General features: G+C 37.9%; 1 protein-coding gene across 5 annotated transcripts in view; it reads left to right on the top strand.

Moving 5' to 3' along the window:
- Positions 1-15,561, top strand: part of KLF12 (KLF transcription factor 12) — a 416,573-nt gene that overhangs the window by 139,743 nt on the left and 261,269 nt on the right. The window contains exon 1 of one of the 5 annotated variants that reach the window (XM_054701635.1): positions 11,135-11,213. The exons of the other annotated variants lie outside the window; for them this stretch is intronic. The gene's annotated coding sequence lies outside the window, so the exon portion shown is untranslated. Of the gene's footprint in view, positions 1-11,134; positions 11,214-15,561 lie in introns of those variants that run through there. 5 annotated transcript variants of the gene reach the window in all.

Here is a 15,561-nt window from a genome sequence, read left to right on the forward strand (position 1 = left end):
TTCACTTCTTATGTTAAGGAAAGTAAGAATGCATTAATTATTAAATGTTAGTATTTAGTGGGAAAAAGGTAGTTGAAGTGAAAGATAATTTCAAACATGTGTTTTTAGGTTTCAGATATTAACAAAAAATCGAGGATGGATAAATGGGACAAACTTGTATTTCCAAACTTTATGCAATTTTATTAAGATAAGGAAATTTCTAGAGATAATGTTGCCTTTTGTATAGCATATTAGATATATTGTTTATTGGAAATTTAGCTTCTTAGATTAAATTACTTGCTGCATTAGTGGAAGAATTAAGAGTATACAGTAATAATTTACAATGAAAGCTGAGTTACTAAATTTCAACATTTACTTTCACTGAATTATTGGTAAATTAATAAATGCTGTGGTTGTGTAGAACTTGGTCCTCTGGTAAAGTAAGAATTTTGCGGTGTGTTTAAAGTTTATCAACTATCAGGCAGCAAAAGATTTAAATTGGTTTAATACTCATCCTGGTTATTTTCTAGGAGTTTTTTCATTCTGAGTTATTTATATTAATTTTTCACTTAGTCAATTAGATTTCATTTTCAAGTCATTTTAAAAAGATATCATATGTTCAAACTTATTAATCAACTGCTCTTATGCTATAAAATCAGATTGACTTAATAAAATAATTGGATCACACATTTCAAAATTTTGTAGAAATTCAATGCTAATGAGCCCTTTTGTCATAGTTTCTATGTTAATGATTTGTTTGACTGAATTCCCTTGTTGAATAGTTTATTTTAATATCTGACACTTTATATGCAAGAGATATTTTGTCTCGTTGTAAAATTCTTGGGTTGCACTTAGAAATCTGTAGACATTTCTAATTTGTCTTCTGGCATTGAATATTCCTCAAGAACAAACAGTCCAGACTGATTTCCCCCCCTTCAAGTACGTGAATTGTTCTTTTCTGTCTGAACAGCTGCAGATTTTTTTTTTTTATCTACAAGTTCATGACTTAAAGATATAATTTCCTTCGGGTCATCTGTATCAATTTTTTCCTGGAACACTGTTATTTCAATTTGTTCTTCCTTCAACTTAGGAAAAATTCATACTATTATTATTTGAAATGTTTTTCTAGCTATTTTTGATTTCTTTTCTATAGAATCTGCAGTTTTCAGACTTTGTTCTTCATGCCTGTTATCTTTTCTCCATTAAAAAGTGTATTTGTCTTTCTCCTCTGTATTCACTAGAATTCAGTTAAGCCTATTTTATACATCAGTAGTTCATTGTAGCCATATGTCTTCATTTTAGACTTATCTCCTCATTTTCTTATTGTTTTTATTTTATTAAGACTGAATTGATAAATTTTTGGTCTTCACTGTGTTTGTTGACTCTGCAACATCTTTTTAAATTTCCTTCTATTGTTTTATCACTTCACCTTTGAGCCTCTATTCGCTACTAATCATTTCTTTGAAGTCTTCCTATTTCATGAAGCTTTGGGGATAAGTACTTGTTTCTCCCTTTGCATACTTGTTTCCTTCCTTTCCTCTCTGTCTCATTCCTTCCTTAATTCCTTTTTATCCTATGATATATTCAATATTTACAGTTTCCCATTTCATTTTTGTTACATCTTGTCCTGTAAACATATGTTCTGCTTCCTGGTGGAAAGTGCTGGCTAAGCATTCTTCCCTTCTTTCATACCATAGTTGAAACCTGTATATTTTTCCTTGGGTGCTACAATTTGAGGAGTACTTACTGTCTCTTCCATTTTGCTGCAATTCATGGTAGGGAGCGGCATGGAGACATAGAGAAAGGAAAGAACGTGGTGGGGTTACATACAGAACATTCTCTGCCTTCCTACCTGGGCCACACACATGGACAGTGAAGCATGGAGCATTCAGGTAGAAAACTTCTTTCAAAAGCACATCAACTATTTCTGCACGTTTCAGCCAAGTGTCTCCAAGCTACTCCTTGGGAGCTTACTGGTATTTTGTTTCCTATTGTCCTGTCAGAGAGGAAGAGAAATCCCCCTTACCCCTCTGGGCTCTTGGACTGATTGTTATCAAATTAACATCAGACAGATTAAAAGAGGGAAAAAACCAAATATGACTATATTTTTATACAGAATCTACATAGATAAGTAGATCCTAAAGCCAGTGAGGCAAAATGGGAGTGTGTGTGTGTATGTGTGTGTGTGTGTGTATCCTGAGCTAAGGTGTGGATAGGGGACAGGCACATCAAGGAGTGGGGGTGGGGGGGCTCCCCTGATGAGGGGAGGATGATTCACTCGATGAAACAGATACTCAGTACCTAGACGCTTGCCCTCCCTTACAGGTCAGTTTCTCCAATAGAAGGTAATTTCTGGTAACAACCCTAATTCTAGGTAGTACCACCAATTCCCATTCTTTCAGGCAGTTAAGGGAGGGGTATAAGTTTCTTGTTATGCTGAAAGGTCTCAATTGACCTCAGCTTAATGTCTGAACCTCTTGGGGCTATCTGTCCTTCAGTGGTTTCCTCTATAGATCTAAGCCCTGTTGCACTGATTCTAATTTATTGAAGAACTGAACATATCTCCACAGGGTAATTATTATAAGTATTCAAGGTTACATTGTGGCCAGTAGGGGCACATTTGGTGTTAAATAGCAGGTCTTTGACACATTCTTTTCAGAGCAAAACATAATCAGAAATACTAACTTGGCTTCTGCGTTTCTCCTTTTTGCATATTCCTAGACCATATCTTGTTGCCCAACACAGAAGCAACTTATTACAAAGAGCATATCATTTCAGGTTATTCTCTCTTTCGGCATCCTGATTTTCTGTCCTTGGTGTCTGAACTTAAAATGATGACATATTTATAGAACAGGTACATTAGCTTCATGAAATCATTACCTTATAGAAATAGATGCTTTTGCTTCAGTGTCTTTGTCTCATGGAAGGAGAACAGTTCTTTTTTGGTACTGATATAAATCTAGTTCTCACGTGGGCAAAATATACACAGTCTACAGGGTGCTCCTGGTGATTCATTAAGTCTTTCGAGTGCAAGAGGGCAGTTGGGGGGTCACACTGGGGCAAGATTTTAGCTGGGAGTCTGTCACCTCGTATCGATCTACCACTTTTTTCTTTCATTTATGTTTGAAGTTGCTCCACTGTAGCTGTGATTACTGTGAATTCTATCTGAGACATACAAGATGATAAAAATAAACTGAAATTGATAAAGTTTACCAAAATAAAAAACCAATATCAGCCTTCAAATCTACTTTGTTAATGTTTATGTTTAAATGCAGTTTATACTATAACTTATTTTGACTGAGATGGCCCATGAGGAGATTGTTACATGTCTTAAAAGATTGACTGTGACTACTGAACCACTGTATTGTTCTCAGTGGTTGTTATTAATCAGTTGTATTGATGATTTTACTGATTAGAATCAAACTTTGAAAACTGTTTTAAAAACCTTCTATGATTCTTTAATGGAACATTCACAATAAAATATGTACCTGAATAATGGGGGAGATTTTATTTATTGTTAGTGTCTCTTCTCTGAAGACACAGAACTCACAGTGTTACAAAGGTCTTAAAAGTTTCTTGTAATAATTATGTTTTCTTGAATAGGTTGCTTTGACTTTACTTACTCATGCACATTAACCTTTAAAAAATTTTTCTCAAGAAAATGTATTCCAGAATTTCAAGATTTTCTTTGCTATTTTACAACTCGGCATTTCTTTCCCTGAGAATCTTCATTCAGTTCGATTTAATAAGCATTTATTGATTGTATAACACTATAAATATGATTGACTCAGCCAGCATCGTTGTACAACCTGTTAATTTGTGAGTGGAAATGAACTTGGTAATGAACAAAAATTTTAAAACCACAGTTTTCTTTCCTTTGAGTTATTTGTTCAGTTCAGGTAAAACAACCTATTGGCTCGGTTTATTATTTATGATGGTTACTGCCACCATGAAGATGATCATTTTCATTATCATCAGTACTTATACACAAAATCTACTGGAAAAGTGGTGGTAATGAAACCTGTCTAGCCTCTATTAATCAAGTAGGAGTTTCCCTGTTTGAGCCTCAGGAGAAATACAGTGCTTTTCTAAATGTAGGGCCTTTGGAATCCGCTTCATAATTTAGGCATGTTTCCTGTATATTGGAGGAGGTTGGCAAGGAGCATGAAAGTAAACTGACAGTAGGTGATGTAACCCAGATAAATTATATATGCACTATATCCTTACCTAAGAACAAGGGTCTGTATTTCTTCTGGTCTCTCACAGTATATTATCACACCTTCCAGAGACTGGAAGCTTCTCAGAGACTCTGTCTGATAATTGGTCTCACAGTTTATTTTATATTGTTAAGGAAGATCATGTGTTTGGAATGCATTATGTCCCCTCCCCCCCCACCAATTACTAGTTAGTCTCAATATTGAAGTCCTTAAGTGTATTTGCTATCAATTGCTTATTAAAACTCTCTAGCATGTGAAAGGTTTAATTTATAATAGTGAACTCCCTGCTTGATTACGTCTTTTTGTTGTTGTTGGCATCTAATTTTATTAATATATTACATATTTTTAAAGATAGCCCAGGTTTTTATCCCTTGCCAAATTCTGATAAGTTTTTCATTTTGTGGTATTTATATTTATAGTTTTTTAACATTTGCAGTTGGTAAATTTAACCTTGGAAATCACTAACAACTCCGTTTTTCAAGGCTGCCCTCCCACAGTTGATATTAATTTTTCTTTTTTTTTGCAGCTTAGGCAGTTTTGTTTAAAAAACATTCTCTGCCCTTCTGCTACTTCTAGCCCTTGATTTAACCCACAAAAATTGGTACTTTTGACAGCATCTGCACTGGAAAATGCTTTCCAAATAACACATTGGTAAAAAACACACAAACAATTTATTTGGGTACATCTAAGAACCTAAATATTTGATTCAGCTGCCACTATGTGCTTTTCTGATTAATGCTTCTTTAGCACTTCCATGTTTTTATAGGGTAGCAGCGAAGTTGTCCGACAGACTGGTACCTCTCTGGGAATGAAAGCCGGTGTGTCATGGGGAATTGGTAGCACTGGAATACTCCTGTGTGTAGCCTATTGGCATACTTTACAATTGACAGAAGTTCACCACAATAACCTGAAAGTGTAGAGATGCTAATAGGTTCTTCACTCTCCATAGTGGCTTGAGGAAATCTACTCTGATCTCTTGTGACATTGATTCAAAAAAATCAGGACTGTTAGGGCAACTTATTCAATCATGTTGGACCTAAAGTAAGTCAAGAAATTTAGTACAACTGAGCTTTAATATATCCTTGTACAAAGATATAATATGATAAAAATGACTTGTGAAGTCATTTTATAGTTTATTAAATACATTGTTGTGCTTTTCTCACCTGGTCAGTCAAAAATAAAATACTTGTGACATGGATATTATCTCCATTTTACAGGTAAGAAATCAAGACACACAAGCTGGAAGTGTTGGGGTGTGCTTGAAATCTTCGTCATTAGGTCCCATGGTGTTGCCTCACTGTGCTATACAGGAAATAAGGCATTGCCTGACCTCATGTAATATACATTGCATCAGGAGATCAATCAGCAGCAAGTTTCACTGATCCTAACTAAGCACCGTGTGAGATGTAAAGTTTTGATTAGATGGGATCTGAAGGGTATAAGTTTGCATGCATCTGAAGATGCATGTTTGCACATATCTGCAGATATCCATAAATAGTATGTATTCCCTTTCTCTCTTGGTATATATATATATACTGCATTAAGCAGAAGAAGTTTTGATGGGAGCCCTATGAGGAATGTATTGAGAATCAGATACCGTTAGTTAGCTGAGATGAGTGGAAGGGCTGCTTTTCACGTGTAAGCTGAGTGCTTTCTGTAGATGTGCTTGCTGCCTAGTGATATGTCAGGGACTGGGGATAAAAGGACAATAATGGGTTCATTCCAGAGCATTTTTTAATCTAGTGGAGAACCTGAATACTGTAAAGGAAGAGAGTCCTACTGTTTAGTTGATGTTGTGAATTGAATTGTGTGTCTCCAAAATTTATATATTGAAGCTTTGATCCCCCAGCTGATAGAATTTGCAGGTGGGCCTTTAAGGTGATAAGTGGATCTGATGAGATTAGGACCCTTAGAAGTGATGTCAGAGCTCTCTTGTGAAGACTCAGCAAGTAGATGCCCATCTGTCTGCACAGAGACCAAAGCAGACCAGCTCATTGATTTTAATCTTCAGTCACCCAAATATAGGAATAAATTTCTGTTGTTTTAAGCCACTCAGTCTTTGATAGGTTGATACAGTGGCCCCAGCTGACTACAACAGTGGAGACAGAGGGATCTTCTCAGATTTGTATTTTAATGAGGACTTGAAGGATGTTTAGGAGTTCTGTCAACAAGTAAGGAAGAAATGGCATCCTCCCAGGCTAGACTAAGTATGAGTATGCCCTGGTGGGTAGCGGGGAATGTAACAGATTCTAGTGGTTGTGCATTGTGGGTGAGGACAGGAGAGCTCAAAAGCTCATCTATTTGCCAGCACTGCTCTGAAATGCAGGCTATGCTGAACAGAATTGCACATAATACCCAGTCCAGTGTCTTCTAATCTTTTTTTATCTCTTTCACTTTTCATGTGTTGAGTTCACTCTAGTTTCATTATTCTTCATTATTCACAGTACTTGTCTAGGATATGCTTTATATTCTCTGAGATGATAAGTTTTGGATTGTGACATTTCATCAATTGGGATCCATATTTCTTAGCTATTACTTTCCCTCCCTCTCAGCACCAGTAACATACAAATGTGCACACATAGACCATAGGATTCTGAACATAGCAACAGCCCTCTGTTCCCCTTGAATTAGTATCCACCAGCTCCAGTATGGTAAAAAGTATGCATCCATACACACACACACACACACACACACACACACAGAGTTGACCCCTGAGTAACACAGATGTTCCTCTGAACACTTGTATTTATATGTGGATTTTCTTGTGAACAGGTGATGTGAATTTACAACAATAGAGAGAAAATACAGTAAGTTTTATTAATATCTCTTCTGTAATTTATTATAAGAATACAGTATAAAATACATGACTTTTTTTTTCAAGATTTATTTATTTAAACAAGAACTTGGGTACAGTCAGAGGTACGGGAGGGTGAGAGAATTTACCAGAGACAGAACGGGGAGCAGAACAGGCAGACGGACCAAAGACACTGCTGAGGGGAGCAGCGGGCGAGACAGGAGGGGTCTGCTTCGCCATGTGGGATTCTCTCCGGTCGGCCGGGATCAAACCCACACTGCAGAAGCTGCGGACAGCTTCACAGTGAGGCGCTCAACCACCTGCACCACCAGGGAGGCCCCATATGACATGTGTTATATGTGCTAATTGACTGTTATTTGTAAGGCTCCTGTTAACAGCAGGCTATTTGTAGTTAAGTTTTTAGAAAATTAAAAGTTACACGTGGCTTTTATGTCGTGGGTGATAAGTGCCCCTAAAACCTGTGTGGTTCAAGCATCAAGTATATACATGTAACAGCTTAAGATCTATACATGTAACAGAAAACTCAACAGCCTGTATGTTTTATACATACATATTTCATTGATGGTGTGTAGAGCCTGGAAGGTAAATCGTTGGCAGCTGGAAACCAGTGAGAGGATATTTAGTAATCAATTATGAGATAACTTGAAGTGAGGCAATCAGCAGTGCCCAATAGTGACCAGTGACGGTGTGGAGAGAGATTTTGGAGGTGACATTAATATAAATTTATAGTTGATCATGAAGTGAAAAGAATCAAGGGAGACTCCTGAGTTTCCTGTTTGGTGTATGTTGATGTAATTAAATGAATAGCAAATAGTGGAGTAGAGAAGAAAGTAGGTTTTTGAAAGTATAGGGTGGGGACAGAAATAAGGAGAGAAGATTTTATGAACTTTTTGGAATACTTTTCTTTTTTTCTTTTTTCTTTCTTTCCTTCTTTCTTTCTTTCTTTATTTATACAAGAACCGGGGTACAGGCCAGATGCGCGGGAAGGTTAGTGGATTCACCAGAGGCAGAGCGGGGAACAGAACAGGCAGACTGACGAAATACACTGCTGAGGGGAACCAGCGGGCGAGACAGGAGAGGTCTGACGCGCCATATGGGACCCTCGCTGACCGGTGGGATTGAACCAGCACTGCAGATGCTGCAGACAGCTTCACAGCATTGCACTCAACCACCTGTGCCACCAGGGGAGGCCCATTAGAATACTTTTCAATGTACGGGAAATCCAAATAGAGGTTATTATAGGGAATAGGTATTTAGAACTCAGGAGACCAGTGGTGGCTGCAGATAGATTATTGGGAAGGAGATGGATTTGTGGCAAAAAGGATAACTTGGATATCTCAGGGAGAAAAGTGCAGAGGGAGGAAATGCAGACTGAAGTGTGGGTGTTTCAGGTTCCTGATAGCGATGCTGAATGCGTAATAGAGGGAAATCATGTGCTAAAGACTTCAGAAAAATATAAGATGAAAAAGTTCTCTTTCTTAGAGAAGTTTGCTGGCATATTCTTTACATTTGCACTGTGTTTATATTTTAGTAAATATTTTCCCAAACACCATTTTTAGAAGACTTCTTAAAAATTCTGTCATCCATACAAATATTTAATAGGCAAAGAAAGTCCCAAAATTAGAGTACTCATTTTGCAATCAGTTTACTGACAGGCATAGATGATGAGATATGCAGATTTTGCTCTTCAACAGCCCAAAATAGAGCAGCATCAAATTATCAATGCACTGAGAATAATAGGTAGAGGCTTATAAAACATTGTGACATACCACTGATAGTATCCGAATTATCTAGAAATCATGACTACCAACTACTAGAAATTATACAGGTAAACTTTCTGAGAAGACAATTAGATGTTGAGAGGTATATTCACATGAAATTCACACGAAAGCTTGTTGCAGCAATGTTTTACTTTCTGTGCAGGTTCATTGGACTTAATTAAAAAAAAAAAGCAACAGGTGAAAAGCAGAAGATTTGAGTTAAGAATTTTAGCAAAGAACTGAATGCTTAAGATTTATCTAGTTGAAAATTTTTAATTTGTTATGTAAACCCAGAGATGTTAAGTGACATATCCAAGGTCATTTATGTAGACTAATAACCATTTCGACCTGACTCTTAGCCCAGCGTTCTTTCTCTTTCACTGTAAGGTAGAACGAGCATAACAATATTGAGAAGAGCAGCCTGCCAGAGTGTAAAATGCAGATACAAGAATGCAAGCACACAGTTTCAGGTCATTAGTGCAGACACACTTCATTGGGCCCTGAAGTTATCTCTGTATGCAGCATTGCAGAGTCATTGAGGTTCATAATTATTGGTCTGAGTCATCAAGAAAACATTACCTTCTGTGTGGAATATCTAAGGAATATTTTGATCCCAAGTGGCTATTTTTTTAATTTGAATTTTGAATAAACCCTTATTCATCCAGAAAACTACAATCTTCATTCAGCACGCAACAGTCCAAGAGTGCTATGTGAGTGAAGCTTATCCATGAAGGGAACAGAACTTTTGTGTGATTTGCTCACTCGCATTAAAATGATGAGATTTAGATGTTTGGTGTAAAGGAAAACTACTTTAAAGATTACAATCTTATTCAGAAACTCGTAAGTGTTTAAAGGGGACAAGAGCGTTCTATGTCCAATGCCTTGCTTATAAAGCTGTTGGACATTTTGGTTGCTATCAAGGTTAGTGATTAAGAGTAACACTGTTCTTGGCAGAAGGCATGAGAGCCTCAGGAAAAGGTGTGTGTGGGTGGGTGGGTGGGTGGGTGAGTGGGTGTGTGTCTATGTCCATTGGTTTGACTTTGTCTTGGAAATGGTTCCCTTCCACTTCCATTCACACACTGTTCACCTCATTCTTCTGGTTTTGAGCATCACCATACCTGCTATCTCTTTTAAGACAGTATTTCATCTTTGGTGGATTCCTTTATCTTGGCACTTCTGTGGCCCTCTGCGCTGTTTCAAACTCATTTCCTCAATTGATGACCAATATTACACTGTTTTATTTTTTTAAGATTTATTTACTTATGCATACAAGAACTGGGGTACAGGCCAGAGGTGTGGGGGGTGAGAGGACTCACTAGAGATAGAGTGGGGAACAGAACAGACAGATTGATTGAAATACACTGCTGAGCGGAGCAGCGGGCAAGTCAGGAGAGGTCTGCTGCTCCATGTGGGTAGCTCCCTGCCTAAGGATCAAACTCGTGCTGCAGTGGCTGCAAACAGCTTCGTAGGTTGCATCTTAACCCCTTGTGCCACCAGGGAGGCCCTATTACACTGTTTTAATTGGTTGTTGTTAGTATAGCACTGTCAACCTCTCCACCCTTTATACCCTGCCATGAAACTGATTCTCATGCCAATGCATTCTTTTATAGACTTGAAAAATGTTATATTTGTATTTATGGGAAGTTAGCAGAAAACTAAATTAGTGGCCTTTTTAAAGCACAGAAACTTGTCAGAATTGAGTATTTTTGTTGATCTAATTGTATCCTGGCATTTATTTTAGTCACTGTTTATAAGATATTTATCTGTAAAATTTATAAGTAAATATGCATATGATTTTAAATAGTTGCCATTATTTTCCTTGTCTCCATTTGGGTTATTTAAGTGACTGAAATTACTTATAATTTTTTATGAACATGGAAGATTAGTTAGAAGTCAGAGTACATTGTGGAATATTAACTAATATCCCACTGTATTTCCTGAGTAAAGTGCTGACAAGTTGCTGGCAGATAAATTCAAGGTCATTTGGTTTCAGTGCTGGGTGTAAGACCTTCGGGGTTATGTTCTTGTGAATAGGGTAAAGGATTGTGGAGGATCAGGGACAATGTATGGAACTGACTACTTTGTGTCCCTGAAGGAAAATTGCATTTTGGCTGAATCCTTCTGCACAGGGAGCCGTAGGAGGCCACAGAGGTTAGGACTGCATTCCAGCTGTCCTCAGATGAGAGTCGGCCCCCCTTTTCTTAAAAATCCTCAAGGAAAAGAGATTCCATGACCTCGGCTGACTGCACATTTCAGAGTCTCACAATCACACTTGTAAGGGGTTCTTCCTAAAGCCTGTCCTCAGCCTTTCTCTTTCTGCTAGTTTCTTTTCTCTGGCATTTTTAAAAAAACGTTTACTCCCTCCCCGCTTTTAGCTTCTCTTTCTCAAAACAATACATACTTCTTAGGAACTCATTAGAGAAACATCAGAGACAAGAAAAGGTAAGCTATTACAATTTTAACTATACTCAGAGTAATGTAATACCTTTCCATACACTCTTTTTATTTTTATGCTTAGGAATGTAGTGTACAAACTAGTGTGTGTCAGTGGGCATATTTCTTCATCTTTTAAAATGACCCTTTGTAGTAGTTTATAGTATGGCTTTATGATAATTTAACCGCTATCCTGTTTTTTGACATTTAGGTTGCTTCCAAGATGTAGTAATTACAAGCAGCAGAGAAATAAATACTCATTTGCACATCCTTAATTATTACCCTAGGATAAATTCCAAGAGTTAGAATCGCTAGTGGGAAAGGCATGTGCATTTTATGACTTTTAATATTACCTGCCATACTACCGTGCAGCTTACAGCCCCACCCTCCAGAGTGTGAGAGTGGCCTGCTCTTAATTAATTTACCTTGCAATTCCATCACAAGTACTTGGAAAAGAGAGCTCAGTGGCAGGAGATGGTCATTTCCTAGCTTGAAGAACAGACTGTAATAGGGACTTCATCACCATCATCCTTTTCCTCTAGTGAACTGCCTGTCCCCTCATGCCTTTTGTTAGAGTGGGAAAGGTTAATATTTTATTCTGTTTTGAAAAGAAAAAGTTGACTAGTGGGAAAGACGACATGGGTACCAGCGCAATACACAGTTCTGTGTGTGTGCACAAATGTTTTCTGCATCACCCACGCTAGAGATACTGAATGAGCTTCCACAATATTCCTCGTTGACCATATGCAGTGGGATCATAAACAGCCATGTAGGTACAAGTGCAGGGTCTTTATTTTTTTTTTTTTTTTTTTTGTCTGTCTGTCTTTATTTTTTTTTTTTTTTTAAATATTAAATTTTATTTTTATATTCCCCCATACAATTGCAAACGCCCCATTCTGACCCCAATCCTTCCCCTCCCGCCCCCCACCCCCCAAAAAGTGTCTCTGGTTCATAGTTTTTTTGTTGATTTTGATTTTCACTTTCTTATATTCATTTTCCTGGTCCCTTATTTAAGTTTTCTAGATTCCTGCTATGAGTGAGACCATCCGGTATTTTTCTTTTTCTTTTTGGCTTATTTCGCTGAGCATGATCCCTTCCAGTGCCATCCATGTTGCTGCAAATTGCATGTGTTTATCTTTTTTGAATGCTGAGTAATATTCCATGGTATATATGTACCACATCTTCTTGATCCAGTCATCTATTTTTGGGCATTTGGGCTGTTTCCAAAGCTTAGCTATTGTAAACAGTGCTGCTATAAACATAGGGGTGCAGGTGCTCTTTGGAATTGATGTTTCTGTGTCCTTTGGGTAAATACCTAGGAGTGGAATTGCTGGATCATATGGAAGCTCTATGTTTAGTAGGTCCAGAAATCTCCACACAGCTCTCCATAGTGGTTGGACCAGTTTGCACTCCCACCAACAGTGCACAAGAGTTCCTTTTTCTCCACATCCTCGCCAACATTTGTTGTTGCTAGTTTTTTTAATATGTGCCATTCTCACTGGTGTGAGATGGTATCTCATGGTAGTTTTGATTTGCATTTCCCTGATTACAAGTGATGTTGAACATTTTTTCATATGTCTGTTGGCCATTTGCATTTCCTCTTCAGAGAAGTTTCTTTTTAGCTCTTCTGCCCATTTTTTGACTGGATTATTTTCTTTGTTGTTGCTGAGTCTCATCAGCTCTTTGCAGATTTTTGTGATCAGTCCTTTATCATTAGTGTTGGGTGCAAAAATGTTCTCCCAGTTGGTGGGGTTTCTCTTTGTTTTTGTTATTGTCTCTTTTGCTGTGCAGAAGCTCTTTAATTTGATGTAGTCCCAGCTGTTTATCTTTCTCTTCACTATCACTGCTTTGGGTGATGTGTCTGTAAAGATGTCTTTGATGTGCAAATCCCGTAGTGTTTCGCCTATATTTCCTTCTATGTATTTTATGGTTTCAGGTCTTATGTCTAGTTCTTTAATCCATTTTGAGTTGATTTTTGTGTATGGTGTGAGGTAGTAGTCAAGCTTCATTCTTTTGCATGTAGCGACCCAGTTTTCCCAGCACCATTTATTGAACAAACTTTCTTTGCTCCAATGCATAGTCTTTGCTCCTTTGTCAAAGATTAGTTGACCATAAATCTGTGGGTTTATTTCTGGATTTTCTAGGGTCTTTAAAGGGATGACAGCTAGGATTCCCACCCATCAGATCTCCCTGGTGTGCAAACCCCACCATCTCTCTGTGTGTGGGGCTGCGCACAAGTAATTAGAGGCAGGAAGCCCCCAGGCTACTGTTTGTAATTTTTATGGGAGAATTTAGAATTTAGGCAAAACAAATTTGCTTTTTAAATATAACATTTCTTATGGACATTTGATTGAAGTGTTTTTCCTTGAAGGGTCTTTCGTCTCAGGTAAATATGTGCGAAGTTTACTGTGTTGGGACAATGATGGCAGCTTTTTCTTCTAAGATGTGAAGATATAAATCGTACTTTGATTGATGGTGCTGCTTTTTGTTATTGTTTATTTTGATTTGTTTTGTTTGTAACCTAGCCATTTGGAGGGTATTGGATCCTAAGGTAAAACTTTCAAATGGTGTAGGGTACTCTGTCACACCAGTAGCCTGCAGGTGTGTTAGTGTCAGTATCCATCCCCTCAACCTCTGGGCCGGTCTGCCATGGCTGTCCTTGTCTGGTCACCCGTTGTGCTATAGAGCCCTTACTTGTTTAGCATGTTCCATAAAGTAGACACAGTTTGGGGGTCCTGCCTATACACCATATTGGCCTTGGAATATGCGACTGTAGGTTGAGGTTAACATTAACAAGTCTGAGCCCTCTTATTCTGCCTTTCTATAGTTTATTCTGATATCACTTTCAAAGAACTGGGAGATCCAAAACTTTTGGGGGGTATACACTAAAACCAGAATTAGCTGAAGTTCTTACAGTGATTGTGAAAATGAAAGATAATTCTGCTATCATTAGTGCCCTTTACCCTGGGGAAAAAAGACCTACCTAGCTTGGTTTGCACTCCTAGTTATATGAACTATACTGCAAACAATGGGAGATGCAAAGATGGTCAGTTGTGGGTAAAGGTCATTAAGTACAGGGTCTCCTAAACTTTTCCATTTCTGATAGAGGGGTTTACAGTCTCCAAACTGTACAAGTGGGTTCCTTTATTTCCCTTTGAAATTCTGTGTTTTGCCTTATTTTGCTGTTCTGTTGTTAGGTACATTCACATTAAGGATTATTATATCTTCTGGAATTATTGACCTTTTTATCATTTTGTAATGTCCCTCGTTATCCCTAATAAACTTCCGTACTTGAAAGTTTAATCTGCTTGAAATAAACTGTCCTGTCTTTTTTATTAATGTTAGTATGATCTTTCTCCATCATTCAGTTTTCTTTTCTTTCTTACTATCTGTTTTACTTCATTTTTCACATTTTTCAGTAGTTTCCATAGAATTTGCAATGCTTATAACTCATCCAGTTCCACTTTTAACTAACACTATCCTGTTTCATGAATAGTTTGATTACAGAACAGAATATCCCTAATTCCTCCCTCGTGTTTCTTTTGTTAGCCCATCAAATGTGTTTTGGTTGCTAACATTTATTTTTGAGTCATTTTTCAAATGATCGTTTGACATTAATGGACATTAATGGAAGGAAACATTTTATTTACAAATTCCCTGTAACTGACCAATCCAGGATGCCAGTTGCTGGTTGGGTTCTAGGCAGAATGTTAATGTGTTTTGAAAGGTTTGTAATGACTTGGTGCATCCAAGGTTACTGAGCAACCATGGCGGGTCAGCATCATGGAGGGGCTGTCAGCCTCTGCAGATCTCGGCTTTGGGCTGATCCTTGAGAAGTTTGGTGAGGGTGTGCTGGAGCTGCTGCCCAGTGGCCTGAGTACATGATTCCTTTTCCAGAGCCTGCAGTGGGAGACAGTGGTGTAAGCATCTTTCATCAGCCCAGTAGTTGGTGGTTCTCTTTATAGTTAGACTCATTCCATCTGTTAAAAGTCAATGTGATAGCAGCTTGCAATAACACTGGCTACATGATCTGAGGAGAAATGCCAACTCATTGACAGAGTTATGCTGCTAAAAAGGAGTATGCAAGTATCAGTTTAGCTTCAGAGAATGCCAGGCCAGAGGAGTCATTGAATACAACCACCCTTGCAGACACAGCAAGGTGATGAGGACCAACTTGATTTTGATGGAGGAGCACAATACCCTGGTTCAAGAACTGAAGGAAGAGGGATTTACTCCATCAAAACGAGAAGACTTGAGGGTTTAGATGCTCAAAGTGCTCAGGTTCCTGAAATTGCTCATGAGAACCACATATATCCCAAGGAGCTTTTTCAAACCTGCTACGGGGCCGAGAGCAAAA

Source organism: Talpa occidentalis, unplaced genomic scaffold (assembly GCF_014898055.3).
Source record: "Talpa occidentalis isolate TD23 unplaced genomic scaffold, MPIMG_talOcc4v2.1 talOcc4.5, whole genome shotgun sequence".
NCBI lineage: Eukaryota > Metazoa > Chordata > Mammalia > Eulipotyphla > Talpidae > Talpa > Talpa occidentalis.